General features: G+C 45.1%; 1 protein-coding gene across 4 annotated transcripts in view; it reads left to right on the top strand.

Annotated features, from left to right (window-relative positions):
- MID1 (midline 1) overlaps positions 1-18,166 on the top strand; it is a 586,156-nt gene that overhangs the window by 384,543 nt on the left and 183,447 nt on the right. The window contains exon 1 of one of the 4 annotated variants that reach the window (XM_045472352.1): positions 3,892-4,001. The exons of the other annotated variants lie outside the window; for them this stretch is intronic. The gene's annotated coding sequence lies outside the window, so the exon portion shown is untranslated. Of the gene's footprint in view, positions 1-3,891; positions 4,002-18,166 lie in introns of those variants that run through there. 4 annotated transcript variants of the gene reach the window in all.

Raw genomic sequence — 18,166 nt, 5'->3', positions numbered from 1 at the left:
TCTCTCTCTGCCCCTCCCTCGTTCATGCTCTGTCTCTCTCTGTCTCAAAAATAAATAAATGTTAAAAAAAATTAAAAAAAATAAATAAATAAAAATAAAAAACATTCTTTTTTTAATGTTTCTTTTTGAGACAGAGTGAGAGACAGAGTGTGAGCGGGGAGGGGCAGAGAGAGGGAGGCACAGAATCCGAAGCAGGCTCCAGGCACTGAGCTGTCAGCACAGAGCCCGACGCGGGGCTCGAACCCACGAACTGCGAGATCATGACCTGAGCCGAAGTCGGACGTTCAACCGACTGAGCCACCCAGGAGCCCCTAAAGGCAACGTTTTAATGTTAAGTTCTGCAAATTTATAGCGTCATGGCTATTCTATTATTAATTGTCCTTACTAATTACGTATGTGTGTACCTGTCACCTTCCAATATAATAAGATTAATAATAATATCTTAGGTGGTATAGTAGTTTAGGGTTTACAAGGTGCTTCCATATTTGTTTTCCTTGTTTCATTTACGCTTCATAACAAGCCAAGGAGTCATCACTTTGTAGATGATGAAAGCAAATCCAGGAAAGCTAAATGATCAGAGACAACTAGGACTTGAACACAAGTACTTGGACCTCAACTTACCATCTTTGACGGTTTCTACCGTCAATGTAGGGACGTCTACCGCACCTTCTTACGACTGTCTCTTGCGTTGTGCTAAAACTCATCACACAGAGTAGGGAGCAGCAGCTTTTTTCTGCAAAAGGCCAGATAGTAAACATTTTTCACTCTGGAGGCCATGCGGTTCACCACTCAGCACAGGGACTCAGTTGCACCGCCATGGCTCGAAAGCAGCCATGGACAATATGCGATGAATGGGCATGGCTGCGTTCTCCTAAAACTTGATTTACAAAAATAAGCAGAGGATCCTTTTGGACGTCAGGCCTTGGTTTGCCAACCCCCAACACGAAAGAATGCACTTTCCTCATCGATCTCCGCCCATGCCTTTCTCCGCACCTTGTTTTGGTTACCTGGGCATTCGTCCAGATGGGGGCTCGGAGATGGGACATCCCTTTCTGCCGTTGCCATCAGTCTACTGCTGGGCATCTGTGTCATTTCTGTGATTTTGCTTGAATGTGTGACATGTTAGGCTTACGAGTCTGTGGATGGAAGGGTACACGCATCTGTCAACTTCCCACTTCCTGCCAAATTCCCTCCGTATTTGTGGCAGTATTTTGTACTTCCATCAGCAGCCTGTGAGAGTACCTGTTTCCCCAGGGCCTCACCAATGGTGGTATGGGGCTGTGCCCTTGGATTTGGTCTACTCTGTCGGGCAAGAAGCCATACCTTGGGATAGCTTTCATTTGCATTTTTGTTATTGCAAATGAGAAAGAACACCTTTCTGTATATTTCTGGATCAATTATACATCTCCTGTGTTTCATAACCGTTGCCCATTTTTCGTTTGGGTGGTAGGCTTTTCTCTTTTCATAGTTTAGGCGCTTGTGAAACATGAAGGAGATTAGCCCTCTGTCCCAGCTCACCATTTCCTTTTTATTTTTTAATGTTTATTTATTTAGAGAGAGAGATAGAGAGCAAGCAGGGGAGGGGCAGAGAGAGAGGGGGAGACAGAGAATCCCAAGCAGGCTCCGCACTGTCAGCGCAGAGCCCGACCCAGGGCTCCAACTCACCGGACCGTGAGATTGTGACCTGAGCTGAAACCAACACTTAACCGACTGAGCCACCCAGGCACCTCCCATCATTTCTTTTGACTTGGCTTATGCTATCTTTTTGCCATGCGAAAGTTTTTTATTTGTATGTAGATAGATTTACGGGCCATTCATCACTAGATAGATATCTTAAAAAAATAGATGTAGATGTGGATGTAGCTATAGATACCTTCTTCTGGGTCCTTTCCTTTCCTTGTGCTAAACATCCAAAATGTAAGTGGGCGAAAAGGACAGAGGTGGTGATGAAAATCTTTAAGATATTAGGGCTTTTACTTGCAAGTAACTTTGTATTCGAAGTTCAAGTGGATTTCCCAAGTATTATCTTAAATGTTAAGATGGGTGGCACGGACTAGTGCAGAGAATAACTGAGACGCAGAAATGGGTAAAGAGGCCGAGGTTAATTCAAGAGCTATATGTCAGTAGATAATGAGGAGGAAAATGTGATATTAAATGAGTTCCAGTTAAATCTGAAAGTCTTTATACGGACGCTTTATTTTTTTTTTTTACGTTTATTTATTTATTTTGAGAGAGAGAGAGTGCCAGTGGGGAAGGGGCAGAGAGAGAGAGAGAGAGGTAGAGAGAGAGGATCCCAAGCAGGCTCAACACCACCAGTGCAGAGCCTGACGCGGGGCTCGAACTCACGGACCGCGAGATGATGACCTGAGTAGAGGTTGGACGCTTAACCGCCCGAGCCACCCGGGTGCCCCTGTACAGACACTTTGAATATCGTGGCGGTTGCTCGCGTGTAAATTTAATGCAAAATCTCTTAAATGGCGCACAACAGAAAGATAGTGGTGTCATCGTGCGAGGGTTTAATGTCGATATAAAAAAAACAAGGAAAATGTCCCTTTTGTAGGTTTTGCTATTCTGCTCTCAGGTGCTAAACTCTTAGAATATTGAGTTCTGCGCTTTTGTTTTCTTCGGCCTGGATTCTCTGCCCGGTACGTTTGGTACCCTGTCCTGCGTCCACAACTCCAGCAAAGCGGAATCGGAAAACTGAAGTCAGGCAGGACGGAGAAGTCACAGCATTTGCCGTGCGCCCCAGGTCCACGCTTGCCATGGAGATGTGGCATTGTCACCAAGCGGAGGCGGTTTTCTTTGGAGAGAGGGGAGTGTTAGGGCGCGGTAGAGCTCGTGGTGTGAAGCGGATTCATTTTGTTTCAAAGGCCCAAATGGCACGCTGCCGAACAGAGACAGCAGCACAGCAGCGTTTCCTTAGAAATAATGACTCGGAGGCAAACAGCCCTCGTTGCAAAATGTAGAATCGGGCCATCTGCTTGTCTCCCCCTTGATTTATCTGTTCCGGGGCTTTAAATGATAGAAGCAAAAGGTAAGTCTCCTTTTCGAAATCTTGAGGGGAGAGGGGGGCATTCCACATTGATTCTGGCATGTGGGAAACACATATGAGGTATTTGTCCTCAGCGAGAGGGGGATTTGGATCCGGAAGGTGTGACTGTTGCTGTAAAATACAAGGGTGAAGCCTGTCCTCCGGGAAGATCAGGTGAACTGTAAATCTTAAAAAGGGTCGTGCCCCGCCGCTCAGCGAGGCGCTTGTGTTTGCCGGGGTTCCCCCCCCCCCCCAAAAAAAAAAAAAAAAAAAACGAACTCTTGCGAAAACGGCCCTGTTCGGGACCTCTGAGCGAGCGTGCAGATCCACGTTGTCATGTTTAATGATGCGCCTTTTCTTCGCGCTCCAGTCTCTCTGCACTTTGGGGGCAAATGAGCCCCCGGACAAACCTTCCGGCCGATTTCTGCGCAACTTGGGTGCACCGGTTCTGTCCCGGGAGGGAGTGTCGGGAGGTGAAGGTTTAGGCTGAGCCACCTTTCCCATCCCTGGGAGATACCGCCCGGGGCGCGGAGGGTACCGGGGGTACCGGCAAGCTCAGAACGCTGGTCCCCACGCCTGGCCAGGGAGCCGGCCCCGCCCGGGGTTTGGTACCGCGTGTCCCGCGGCGGAGGAGCGCAGGGGGCCGGATGCCTCCGTGAGGATCCGCCTGGCAGGGATCAATGCCCGCAAACACCCTCCGGCCCCCCCCCTCCCTCCCTCTCCCCAGGAGAGGCGGTTCTGCACAAGTCATACGGTGTGTGTGCCGGCTCTCCTTGCGAGGGGATTAGAGAATAGGAGAGTGCTTTGTGAGAAAGATCCTGAGAGGTTGCTGGGGAGAAACCAGGCAGAGGGAAGGAAGACTTCAGCTTTCTTGGTCCCCTCACCGAAGTGACTCTGAGACACCCAGGTCCCTGGCCTAGAGCGGCCGGGGGTGGGGGTTCTTTTCCTTCGGCTACCGTAGGAGAAACTGGTAAGGCTCATGTTGTTGTTGTTGTTTTCCTACTGCTCGGAGATGCTACTCTAGTTGCTTTATTAAAGTATCCGTGTTGGAAGGAAGGGAGATGGGTTGGCGATTCTGGGGACATCCTGCATTGTCTCTGCCTAACGCGTGAGAAAGGCGCCGTTTCCCCCGCACAAAGGGCTGGTAGCCATAGCGTCATTTTTACTTTTCCCAAACTTGATTAGCGTCACTTTGGAGCAACTGACTTAAACAAAGCATATGCACACGCGGAAACCATACTCCATATACGAATGCACCTGGGTAATCGTATTCTTATATAGGATGATCACATTTTTAAAGGACTTCTATCTAAATTTGATGCATTTGGAGGTATAGCTGCATGGGGTGGGGGTGGGAGGGGGGGGGGATCGGGCCTTTCTGGAAAATCCCAAATCGCCTGTTTTCCTATGAGAATGCACGTTTCACCTAGGGCTGTGTAACTAGGACTGTGCAGATCCACACCACTGCTAATAAACCCAGTGGCCCCCAAAGTAAGTTCCAGACGGCGCGAGATAAGGGGAGAGGGGTCCCACTAAAATGAGGAAAATGGAATTTTGAGTTAGTCGTGTAGAAGTATGTATTCTCTACTTGGTACTCAGCCAGCGTCCTCATTGGAAACAAGAAATGAGGAAGCCACCCCAGAAGTCAGAAAGTTTAGGTGCCACGTCTCCTTCAGCGTTTTCAAGGACTCAGCTTGCCACACGTTACTCGGCACGTGTTATTCCCTAATATTCCATTTTGTTGTTTTTAGAATCGATTTTGGTATTTGTGTGGATATATTATACATATATACACACACGCACACACACACACACACACACATACACGTATGTAAATACACACACTTCTGTTTTATATCTAGATATTTATATACATCTTATCGATATCGATATCTATCTATCTGTACATACATCCTCTTATTGTACCTTGGGAAACTTAAGCAGGAATAGTTTAGAAATTTAGTTTGAGGCAAATTATCCTGCAAGGACTACCGAAGTCCTGAGTCGGACTAGGTATGGAGAAGATACGAGCAACAGACAGCTGCTGTCTCTGTGAGGGACAAATCCAGAAGCCTGTTCTCAGAGCTGAGAACCGAATTCCTGTGAACCCTGCCAGCCCCTCCCCCACCCCACAAGGAGTGGGTGGTCCTCCCTGCTGTCGTTGTCCCCCCCCCCCCCCCCCCCGCAGAAAGTTTGGACGCCGCCTCATGTAGCTGGCTCTCTGCGCTGTTGTTCCTTCTCATTAAAATAAAACCAGAAGCCATGCTCCATGCAAAGTTCTGATGGCAGGTGTTGAGTTTCTTAACTTAACGTATACCAAAGCCTCCACTTACTATCATTCCAGTTGAATCTGTGCGTCACGAAAACAATGATCGAGTCAAATGATTCAACACCAACCAGTGGCCCAGGTCTGCAATTTTAACTTCAATTGAAATTAGGCCCAGAGAGCTTTTTCTACCTAATTCTGCCGTCTTCGATGACCTGATTATTAGAATATTCCAAAATTGAAAATGCGTGTCATTGATTTCATTCGTAACAATCAACTCTCTTAAAAGGTATGTGGCTATTGACATAGCATCTTTGCGCGCACGTGAACATGAACACTTGAAAAACACATACGCTCGTTCTTTACAATGAGTTCATCATTTGCCTGCCGGATGCTTTACCAAAAAAAGGGCGGGGGGGGGGGGGAGCCGATTCCCTTTCAATTTCAGTTTATTCTTCTACAACTGAAAATGTGAATTCAACCCAACAGGTTTATCTTTGCCTCTGGGAATTGCTTACGGAAGGCGGGCTGTTAATTTGGGGGTTCTGAGTGTGAAATAGCAGCTAATCAATTTATCTGCGGACTCCGAGGACACCTGGGAGGTTTTCAAGTTCTGATCATTTCAGTCTCGAAGATTATTTACCTTCATAATATCCGAGCCTGAGAGCATCGGGTTTATTAGAATTGATTTTCTTTCCAGGTTGATCTTTTCAAATACCTCGGCGGGTTGTTTTTCACTACCGCCCTGTGAGATTTTCGTTCATCTGGCGTACATTTATTGAGTGCCCGGGTGTCACTGGTGTGGCCCACGTTTGCTGTTAGCGATGAAAACTCTATTTTGGTGCAGTTCCTCACAGAGACAGCCAAGGCTAGAAGGGAAAAGACCAACCTTTGCCGTTCTCGCAGTTGCCGGTGTGGTTTCGGCACTAACAGAAAATGCTCATTCTTCTGAATTATTGATACATTAAAGTCTATTACTGGCTACTTAGAACCTGGGAGTTGGGTTCATCCATAATCCTCTCACACTGCACAAGACCTGCTGTGCGTTAGTCTCATCGCTGGGCATTTAAATAATTCAAAAATAAGATTTCTCATGAATTAATTTGGCCTTTGTACAAGTTCGGAAAATAAGGAGCAACACGTTTGAGCCAGCTTCAAATCTTTCCAGCTTATAAATGACTGTCCCTTCTCATGTTTTGCCTTGATATATTAGGTCTTTTCTTTTTTTCTGTCAGATGGTTTTGGTCACATGCGTTCGCTTTGTTAAATGATATGTCACCATAATGTACATGACTCACGGTGCTATCAGAGGGAAAAGGGCGTCATGGGAAAGAAATGAGTGTTTCTTGAATTCGCCACGTAGCAGACACTGCCTTGGCCTCCTCACAAGCATGTTATTTTTTAATTTTCTCAACGGCTCTGCAAAATGGGTATGATTAGGCCCATTTTAAAGATGAGGACACCGAAGCCCCGATGATTAAAGAATGAAATCATGTCGTGCAACTGCTAGGGTAGCCAACAAAAGAAAGCACTTTTTAGCCACGTCTGTATGGCCCTCTTAACGCCCCCCCCTCCCCCGTCTTTCTTCCCAGATCCCATATCAATTGATAATTCCCTACAGCTTATCTTAATGCTTCCAGAGAATCTCCCTTGACAGTTTCAGCCTGTTCCCCGAGTTCCTTTATGAGCTGACAGCCGACATAATATAAGCAGGGATCGGACAGGTGCTGTACATGTTTATGTGTAAAAACTGCTTTTGGAACATCAAGACAGAAACAACATATTAGGTTAGAATAGAAAACGCTCCAGTCTCCTCTCTTTGTATAGAGACGTGTGTTTCCGTCCCCACTCGCCTGGCTTCCCGCCTCCAACAGGGAAGCAGAGGAAAGGAGTGGGTTGTGGAAACCTCCGGAATGCATCCCCCCCCCCCCCCCCCCGCCCCTTCGAAAGCTATTAGTTGAGAGAAAGGAAACAATGGCGTGGCATTAAGGAAAAAGACTTCTAAGCGTATGGATGCGGGCCTGGCCCCTTCACAGCACAGCCATTGATTGACCTCAACACGTTTATTTAGTCGGCACTAGCTATCCAGTTGCCTGCGAATTGCTTTTCCATCACTGCTGTGACAAATTACCCAAAAGGAAGTGTCTTAAAACACTACACGTTTTTTACGCATTTTCCTACAGCCCTATCGGTCTGAAGCCCGAGATGGGTTTCAAACCGAGATGCCAGCCCGGCTGCGTTCCTTCTGGAGGCTCCAGGGGAGCATCTGTTCCTTCCTTTTCCAGTTTCTAGAGGCCGCCCACATTCCTTGGCTCATGGCCTCCACGTCACTCTCACGTCTGTCCATCGGCCCATCTCCTTCTCTGAGTCTGACTCTCCCGCCTCCTTCTCTCCCTTATAAAGATCCTTGGGATCACATTGGACCCACGAAGCTAATCCAAGAGAATCTTCCCCGCCCAACATCCTTAATAACAGCTGCCAAGTCCCATTTGCCACGTAACGTAACATGTTCACAAGGTTGGAGAATTAGAGCACGGACGTCTTTGGGGGGCCATTGTCCTGACCACCACGCCTTTTAAAATATTTCTTTGTAAAAAAATTTTTTTAGTTTATTTATTTTGAGAGAGAGAAAGAGAGCACGAGCAGGGGAGGGGCAGAGAGAGAGGGAGACAGAGAATCCCAAGCAGGCCCCAGGCTCCGAGCTGTCAGCACAGAGCCCCACGCGGGGCTCCAGCTCCCGAACCGTGGGATCGTGACCTGTGCCAAGATCAAGAGTCGAGGCTTAACCGACTGAGCCCCCCCCCGGGCGCCCCTATAATATTTACTGCTTCCATGCTCTTGTGGGTAATTGGGAGCCACAGGAGGGTTTCAAGTGGAGAGGAGAAATAATCAGGTTCTCATGTTACCAAGCTTATGGAAAAAACCCCTCTAGAAATGGAGGCCCGACTAGGACACCAACTGGGAATGTAGGAGAGAGGAGTTGAGAGCAAGCCACGTGGCAGTCTCTGAGAGGAGGGACTGAGGGAGGTGTCTGAGAGGTATTAAAAAGAGTGCATTGGCAGGACAGCCGAGAGGAAAGACTCTGTGGCCTAGGTAACTTGGATGGATGATGGGGAGGGAGGGAGGGTAGGTGACACCGAGAAGGTGTGTGCACACTGTGCTCAGAGCTGCGGCAGCAGTGGTGGCCAGAAACACCCCTTTGCTCGCGTAGTTCAAAATCCAACCCTCTTAGGTAGATATTAAGTAGCAGTATCAACCCATTGTTCAGATGAAGAAACAGGCAAAGAGAGGCTATTCAAGCCATTGGCAAGGGGGAAGGAAAGGATTGGAAGCCAAGTAGTCTGGCTGCGGGCTCCATGGATTTAATTCTTACACTCTACTGCCTCGCTTAACAGCTCATTTTAATCTTATGGGATATTTAGTATGAGAGCTATCTGTACATTTCAAGATGAACTGTGAAGTTTACTGAGGCAAATTCCTATAGACTCCTGGCCATCGGCAGCGTGTTATTCACGATAAAAGAAAACATTCGTGTGGAGCACTGGACTGGGCATAACGACAAAATAAAACAAATATCTTATTCCCCTGCTCTCGAAGAATTTATATCCACACAGAGAAACCCATATTGCAGCCAGAAAAAAAGAGCTGATCAGAAATGAAATGGTTCCAAGGCCCTCTGGATAAATCCAAAGTGAGGGTGTAGTCCTTTTCTAAAAGGAGTGGGAGACGCAAAGCAGCGAGAAGGCCAAGACGGGCATTACAGGTGTCCATCAAATGACTCAGTGCTGGGTGCTTTCTGTCCATCCTCGCATTGAACCCTATGACAGTGCTATAAAACTCGCTCTGTCTTATAGAAGGAGGGCTCAACGTAGAGACACGTGGAGTTCAGGAACCTGCCTGAGGTCACAGCATCATGATCGACAGAGCGAAATTTCAACCCCAGCATCTAGTTTCTCACTCAGCTACGTGTGCTTCGAGGACGTGGGTTCAATGTGCCAGGCAGAACCACCTTGACATAAAAGTTTCAGATGGCTCAGGAATCCTAAAATGATGTTTCCATTTTTTCAGGTTCTGGTATTTTGCTCTGGTTGTTCGTCATGGTCACTCTCGTCGACTGGGCTGTTGGGTGGGGCTGTACTGTGTGCATGAGGATTTCAGTATCACTCAGTTGTAGTTGGTCTTTAAAAGAAAAGCCATCCTTACCAAGAAAGATATATGTACACTTCTTTTTAACATTCTCTTTTTATCTTCTTTGAACTATTCTGTGATCTTTGCAGAAATAATAATGTGCAATTACAGGACCTGTGCCGATGAGCTCTATCCATCATATATATGTAATATAGTAATGTAGTCATCATTCGGTAACAAATCATTAGGTAACAAATACCAAAGATATTATACATACGAATGGAGTACTTTTTCTTCTTTTATAGCTAGGTCACTCAGAAGATATGAAAACTGGCCCCTTAACTTTGCTTCTTAATTGATGTGATAGAAAAATTTTGTTCTGGTTAACCTTTTCTACTGGACATTTATTTAACAAACAGTTATCTGGTATCCACTGTGCGTTGGGCATACATTTCATTTCATTTGCTCCTTGTGATATGTGTTAGAAAGACTCCTCTTTATAATCCCAGACTCTCAGAGAATGGCACGGCCAGACTTGAACTCCATTTGAATAGCAAACTAGGAGCGTTTGCTTACGTCCCCTTGACCGAAGGCAGGCACATTTTGGAACCAATATTCCTATTTATCAAGGTCATCTGCAGCTTTGGGATGCCTGGGGGGCTCAGTCGGTTGAGCGTCGACTCTTGCCTTCAGCTCAGGTCATGATCTCGTGAGTTCGAGCCCCATGTTGGGTTCTGCGCTGACAGTGCGGAGCCCGCTTGGGATTCTCTCTTTCTCCCTCTTTCTCCGCCCTTCCGTCAATCTCTCTGTCTCTCAAAAATAAATAAATAGACTTAAAAAAATCATCTGTGGGAATGCAAGCTGGTGCAGCCACTCTGGAAAACAGTATGGAGTTTCCTCAAAAAGCTAAAAATAGAACTACCCTACGACCCAGCAGTTGCACTGCTAGGCACTTATCCACGGGATACAGGTGTGCTGTTTCGAAGGGACACATGCGCCCCCATGTTTATAGCAGCACTATCGACAATAGCCAAAGTACGGAAAGAGCCCGAATGTCCATCGATAGATGAATAGATAAAGAAGATGTGGTTTATATATACAATGGAGTATTCCTCGGCAATCAAAAACAATGAAATCTTGCCATTTGCAACTACGTGGATGGAACTGGAGGGTATCATGCTAAGTGAAATGAGTCCGTCAGAGAAGGACAAAAATCATATGACTTCACTCATATGAGGACTTTAAGAGACAAAACAGATGAACCTAAGGGAAGGGAAACACAAATAATCTAAAAACAGGGAGGGGGACAAAACAGAAGAGACTCGTAAACATGGGGAACAAACTGAGTGTTACTAGAGGGGTTGTGGGAGGGGGGATGGGCTAAATGGGGAAGGGGCACTAAGGAATCTACTCCTGAAATCATTGTTGCGCTATATGCTAACTAATTTGGATGCAAATTTTAACAAAAAATAAAAAAAATCATCTGCAGCTTGATTTCATGAGAGAGGATTTCAAAGCCATTCGTTGAAAAGATAACTCTCTGCAATTGTATCATTTGCCTCAAAGTGAGAATTCCAGGAAATGCGAGATTTATCTGATAGCTTGCTAGCCAATAGCTCGATTTACATTCAAGATGACATCTGTTCAGGCTCACACTCTGCTTGCATATGTGTTGGCAAAACACTCTCAGTGAACCTTCCCCACATTCTAACCCCACGTTGACTTCTCCCAAAACTCATGACAACAAGGGGACAGAGCTAGAATTATCATCCCAGGGTTTCTGACCCCGGGTTCAGTGCTTAGAGTAGGTCATGATTAGTTTTAATAGTAAATAATATATAATTGCTGACAGGTGCCTTTGGGCATTGGGAAATAGCATTTACAATAACATTTTCAGTGATATATTGCCTACAGGAAGATGTCATCACGCAGGCTTAATAGCAATGCTTAAAGGTGAGAGCTCAGTGTCATATGGAAAGGGAAAATTTGCTCAGATTTTTCCCTCCACTAATGAAAAAAGAAGCTAAAACCCGGAGTGGAATCCTAAATATATACAGTTATCACTATGCCAATAAGATCTGCAAAGACAAATAACCTGAGGTCTCCAGCAAAAATTATCTTATTCAATAAGTTTCCATTGCAAAGTTTAGAAAGCCTCGGGTTGGGGCGCCTGGGTGGCGCAGTCGGTTAAGCGTCCGACTTCAGCCAGGTCACGATCTCGCGGTCCGTGAGTTCGAGCCCCGCGTCGGGCTCTGGGCTGATGGCTCGGAGCCTGGAGCCTGTTTCCGATTCTGTGTCTCCCTCTCTCTCTGCCCCTCCCCCGTTCATGCAAAATAAATAAAAAACGTTGAAAAAAAAAATTTAAAAAAAAAAAAAAAAAAAGAAAGCCTCGGGTCACAGTAATGGTGTGCGACTCTCCCCTATAGAAGGTAACGCTCTATTGTCACTAATTCAAAGTACGGTGATCAACAAATTTAATTTTCATATACGTAGGTAACTTCAACTATATAGAGGCTTGAAACTACTGTAAACACAAGCTTCCTTTCTGAATCGTGTCCGTAACACCTCTCCTCTTGCCACGTGAGGGCGAGAGCAAACATTCGAAAACTTCTTAGTCGTGCAAGGGAAACCTCCACCTTTGTTAATTATGTGGAATCTCTCTTGTTTGTAGTGCCCTGTGTAGACGCAAGAAAAGTGTGGGAAATTGGCACGTAATTGGGACATAATAGGCATTTAAGCCTTATATTTTCGTAACAAAACTGTCCTAAATTAAAATAAAAATGATGTGCAAATGAGATTTGTTTAGCTACATGTGGGCAGAAGGGCTGTAAAGATATCAGTACATATTAGAATAACATGAATAATTTATTTTCTGATGTAAGACCTAATAAAGACTTAATGATTACCCGTATGCCTTTAAATTTATGTGAGGTACACCAGTATGGTGGGCAAATACAGGCAGCTATCACCACTCTGTCTGAGATTCTGTGTGTAACTCTCCCTATGTTAGTGACTTTTTGGAAAGGGTCACAGAATGATGCAATGAATGGCTGCAAAGAAGTTTCTGTCCCAAGCTGCCCATTCGGTGAATTCTAGAGCTCAAGCTGCTTTTCTCTAAAACCCTGAAATATGCTCTCTCGCTTCAGAATTGGACGAACCACTTTCTGATCTATCAATTCAATGATTTCAATGTCCTAAACTAATTTTGGTGAAGAAACACCAGTTAAGGGGCCTAGTTTCCTACGAAGATCGTTGGCCTGTTGCTTTTAATTCCATCTGAATGCGTGCTACGACAGGGTAGCGGTGCTAAATCCATAGCATCTGGGTTATTCTACATGGATGAGTTCCAGTGCTTTTGGTGATAGAACTAAAACCTCACAAGATGCTGTGTATCAGCAATGAAACAGTCTTTGAGAAGCTTTGGGGAAATTACTCCAGCCGCGAATTAATCCTTATGATTCTGGTCCTCCTTCCCCAATGCTAGATCTCTGAAAGGCCGCCCCCCCACCCAGCCCAGTTCATGGTGCTCTTATTAGAGGTGTAAAATTTCATAAACCTTCGGTAAAACATTATGAATTTGCTTTCTGTGCGCTACAACTGGTATTTTTTCCAGACGTGTATTTCCATAATTAAACATCCTAAAATACAAATCCCATTATTATTTGTTATGTCTAGTCAGTAATTAGACCTCAGCTGGTAGGGCAATTTCAGAACAGAGTTTACCAATTTACATACTAATCCAGCAGAGTCTGGTGGGACATGATTAGCATAGATTCAGTCAACATCTTAATTAGCCCTAATCCCAGCATGCACTCCGAGGTGCCTTACCCCACCCCCACCCCTGTGAGTCTTGTTTAGCGGACTTTTTTCCTTCAAGAAATTCCCACTCTTCAACAGATATTTTCCAGTGTGCTTTTTCACAGATGAAATGGCTGTGTCTCAAAGTGGTATGCCAGGCGAGACATTTTGTGTCTTGAAATGTGACTAGAAATGTGAGAGATTTGGCCGGGCAAATGATGAGTATGTGAGTCTGAAGTAAAAACCAAAGTACCCGAGTGTGTGGTGTGGAATGTTAGAATATAGCCACGCACCCATCCTTCCCCCAACTCCAGGTGGCAAGGTCTGTAAGCCACCCCGAGCATATGGGAGTCTTAACCTATTTTCTAAGACACCAGAGAAGGATATCCCTTATTCCCATCCACGGCCAGGAGCCCATTTCATTGTCTGCCATCTCTCACGTCAAGAAATTCCTTGTACTTAACTGAGTATTGTTAATATGTTGCGTATTTAAGCCTTTTGCCCCTCTGTCCATCCGTAGTGGAAATGGAGAACAGGCGGCCCCCTCACCCATGAGAGGCTCCTCCTGTAGCTGAGGACCATAGTGAAATGGTCTCCAGAACCTTCTCCTCTTCAGGTTGAATTTTTCAGCTCCCTGACTCTCCTCTCAGGGCCCCTTCTTTAACCCTTTGATCTTCTTTGTGGGTTTGCTTCTTTGTGGGTTTTCTGTGAACTCCTTCCCGCCTCCCCACATCCCTTTTTAATCGTGGGGCTCAGAACTAGAGAGAGAACCTTTGAAATAGTTTGGCCAGATTTCCTCAGGAGCCCTTTCTAATACTTTCGTGTGCCTCCATATTCAACTTACTTTGAGAATCAGTGCTTGCTATTAGTTAGCTGAGTAGCTTTCTTAATCCCCCTCCCATTTTTTAAAAACTTTGATTTGGGGGGCACCTGGGTAGCTCAGTCGGTTGAGCATCCGACTCTTGGTTTCAGTTCAGATCATGATCTCACGGTTCATGAGTTCAAGCCCAGCATCCGGCTCTGCTCTGACAGTGTGGAGTCCGCTTGGGATTCTCTCTCTCCCTCTCTCTGCCCCTCCCCCGCTCCCTCCCTCCCTCTCCCTCCCTCTCTCTCCCTGAAAAAGAAAGAAAGAAACATTGTTAAAATTTTTGATATTCGATTTGTGTGCTATTCTATAACCTGATAGAGATTTCTTCCATTTGCTTTGCAATATTTTATTTCAGTTTGTCAAGGTTATTTTGTGTTTCGATGTCAGTTTGAGAATCTAGAAACCACTGGTAACTCCTGCTGAGGTTTGAAGCCATTTGCACACTCAATTTGGCACGATCAGTGAATTGCTGCACAAGCCAAGGACATGAAGCCCTCAGTGGGAACTGGGGTGATCCCGGGAGAGTATCCTTTGCTGACACCTTCAGCCCAAGGATTCATCTCTCTTGTCTTTTTTGTCCTTTGCCACCCTTACCCACTTTTGACCTTTGCCTCATGACAGACTCTCTCCCCATTTCACGCTCTCTTTTTTTTTTTTTCTCTTTACTCATTGCTGCTCCCTCTTCATTTCTTCCATTTTCACTCAACACCTGCCAGCCATCCCTGCTCGAAGCTGTACCACAGCCCAAGCTCTGTGTGGTTGTCACAGTTGGGAGTGACACAGGGGAGACGATGGAATGAGAGAAACATCCCGCACAGTTCTCCCTTCCAGCTTGGTATTGGCTTAGCTGAAATCAGGCCACGTAGGTCACAGATAAGAACGAGTCAAAAACACCTACTGATGGATATTGTAAGAATCAAGGTGAAGAAGAAGAAACGGCCGCCTCAACCCCAGCTGCCTAGCATTGCCAGTCCAGGAACCATGTACATCCCTCTCCCAGCATGCACCTTTCTGGCCACACAGAAAGAGCTAGCCAGACTGTTGCTGGTTTTGTGCATAAAAGAACCAATCCAACTCCCATCGACTGTTATTGCATTCGTCAGGGCCAAGCACATGTGTTAAATTCCAGAAGGTGTCCCAGCTTGCCTTGAAAGCCAGGGTCCGTATCAATCCCTGTCTAGAAACTTAAGAATCCTTGCGATTATGAAAGGTTTATTCATACCTCTTTGGAAATTTTTTTAAATAGCTGTGTGTCTGTGGGCAAGAAGCAGATGTGAGGACTTTTGCATGGATGTCTCATAGCCAAGAATATCTCTTGCCGTTGAAAACCATAAAGCTATAAGAAACAGTTCAAACTCCCAAAGTAGACATTCTGTTTGACTGGTTGGTTGATTTGGTTTGTTTTTTGTTGTTGGCCAATTGAATTGTGTCTGCGCGTGCACGTTTGTTGCAAATGAAAATTTAAAATGTCCTTGCCAAAAGGTGGTTCACACTCCGGATATAGAATCAAAAACCACATCCTTAATTCCCTCGTTTTCCTTTTTTCTTTAAAGTAGGCTCCACGCCCAACACAGGGCTTGAACTCACGACCCTGAGATCAAGAGTCACATGCTGTACCAACTGAGCCAGCCAGGCGCCCCCCCCCCTCCTTGTTTTTCATTTTAATTCCTGATCACTTTTCTGAACTCATGGTGGAGCATATATACTCTCCCATGTTTCCACTGGCCAGACCCAGAAGTGTGTAAGAGAAGGGACTGAAGTTTACTGATTACAGTAAATGACAGGAGTCATCAGAGTGACTTTGTCAGCTCAGATGAAGAAAAGGACTTTTTGGCGGGATGTGAAATGGTGCAGCCGCTTTGAAAACAGTCCCGCAGTTCCGGGGCACCTGGGTGGCTCAGTCCGTGGAACGTCCAACTTCAGCTGAGGTCTGATCTCGCTGTTCGTGAGTTCAAGCCCCGCGTCGGGCTCTCTGCTGACAGCTCAGAGCCTGGAGCCTATTTCAGATTCTGTGTCTCCCTCTCTCTCTCTCTCTCTGCCCCTCCCTCGCTCACACTGTCTCTCTCTCAAAAATAAATGAACATTTAAGAAAATGAATAAAAGCATCTGTATCTTTGACAACAACAAAAAAAGAGCCCATCTCTATCTTTAACAACAACAAGAAAAAAAGCCAACAAGTGGAGACAACCCAAACGTCCATCAACTGCTGAATGGATAAATAAAATGTAGTACATCCATACAATGGAATATTATTCGGCAATAAAAAGGAACGAGGTACTCATACATGCCATAGTCACACCAGATCCATCTTGTATGATTCCGTTTATATGAAGTGTCTACATTAGGCAAATCCATAGAAACGGAAGAAAGATGAGTGGTTGTTGGGGCTGGGAGCAGAGGGTAATAGGAGTAGGGAGTGGTTTTTAATGGATACAAGATTTTCTCTTACGGGTGACGAGACTATTCTCAAATGAGATTGTGGTGATCGTGGCACAATTCCATGAATATACAAAAAAAAATGCTGACTTGTACATATTAAATGAGTGAATTATATGATAGGAGAATGGCATGTCAATGAAGCTATTACAGAAGAAAACAGGTCAGTATACAGAAGACAGTGTTCCTAGGTCATTCACCAAATGCTTTTAAAAAGAGGTAGCTAACTCCTGTTATCATTTTGTTTTGTTTTGTTTTGTTTCTTTTCCAAAGGTATTTATTTTATTTCATTTTATTTTATTTTATTTTATTTTATTTTATTTTATTTTATTTTATTTTTTGAGAGAGAGAGAGTGAGCAGGGGAGGAGCAGAGAGAGAGGGACAGAGAGAGAATCCCAAGCAGGCTCCACACTGTCGGCACAGAGCCCGACACAGATCTTGAACCCACAAACCGTGAGATCATGACCTGTGCCAAAACCAAGAGCTGGACACTTCACCAACTGAGCCACCCAGACCCCCTTGTTCGTATTTCTTGTTTTAATCTCTGAACTTGACTCATGAAGAGGAGGAATGCAAAATTCTGATTTTAGCCACTGTTTCAGAAAGAGAACAGGGCAGTTAAAGGAAGTGAGATCCAATGATGTAACCGGGTCTGTGGGAATTGTGAATACTGCTTTAAAGTTTCCCTTTGAAGTTTATTTATTTAATTTATTTACTGACTGACGTTTAAGTCACCTCTACACCCAATACGGGGCTCGCTTGAACTCACGACCTGAGATCAAGAGTCACCTTCCAATTAAGCCTGCCAGGTGCCCCTTCAAATCCCATGTTACTAATGACTGTAAGAGCATCTGAAGCAGTAACAGGAAATAGATCTCTCCTTTATAATTGTTTACAGAATGCTCTTCCGAATGAATTGAAAATGTGGGGTAAATAGAGTTTTCGTCGAGAAAGTTAACTCATTATCCAAAACCCCTCTGACTCCAGACACCGACACAAGGTGCTGGGAAGAATGTGGCACGTTGCTGTGGAATTGGAATTGTCGAAGCTTTGCTGAGACAACACGTTCCTCTACGAGTTCGAAAAATCCATTTTTCTTCCGCATCAAACATAGATTTTTGCTCTAATTTTTTGTGTTCCGAAATAGCGTAAGACACACCAGAGGCTCCAAGACTAGTACAGGGAGCTCCTGGGTACCCTTCATGCGGCTCCCCCCAGCGAGAACATCCTTCATAAGAGCGCACAGTGTCAAAACCTGCAAAGCGCCGTTGACACAGTTCTGGCAAAAGTCGATCTTCATATGGTGAACCTTCTCTTGGAAATTGGGCTCCAAATTATCCCCGCTTTTCAAATCCCAAGTGTCACAATTGAAGCTATTTCCCCTAGATCAAGCTTTTATTAGTAAAGGATGTCATTTGACTCCCCGTGTAAACAAATGTTGCCCTAAGTGTTGGGTTTTTTTTTTTTTAATTACAAGTATTGAAACCCAGATAATAGTGCACTCTAGCTTACATTTGTACCCGAAAATACTAATAAGCTCCGTTTCCAAATATATGACTATTTTTTTCAACTCTGCGTTGCTTTTTAACAGCACTGCGATCATTACATTAAATACTCATTGTTTCCTCAGAGGTGGCA

The sequence above is a fragment of the Leopardus geoffroyi genome, chromosome X (assembly GCF_018350155.1).
Source record: "Leopardus geoffroyi isolate Oge1 chromosome X, O.geoffroyi_Oge1_pat1.0, whole genome shotgun sequence".
Taxonomy (NCBI): domain Eukaryota; kingdom Metazoa; phylum Chordata; class Mammalia; order Carnivora; family Felidae; genus Leopardus; species Leopardus geoffroyi.
The sequence above is the reverse complement of the archived record's forward strand: the minus strand, read 5'-3'. Positions and strand labels throughout refer to the sequence as shown.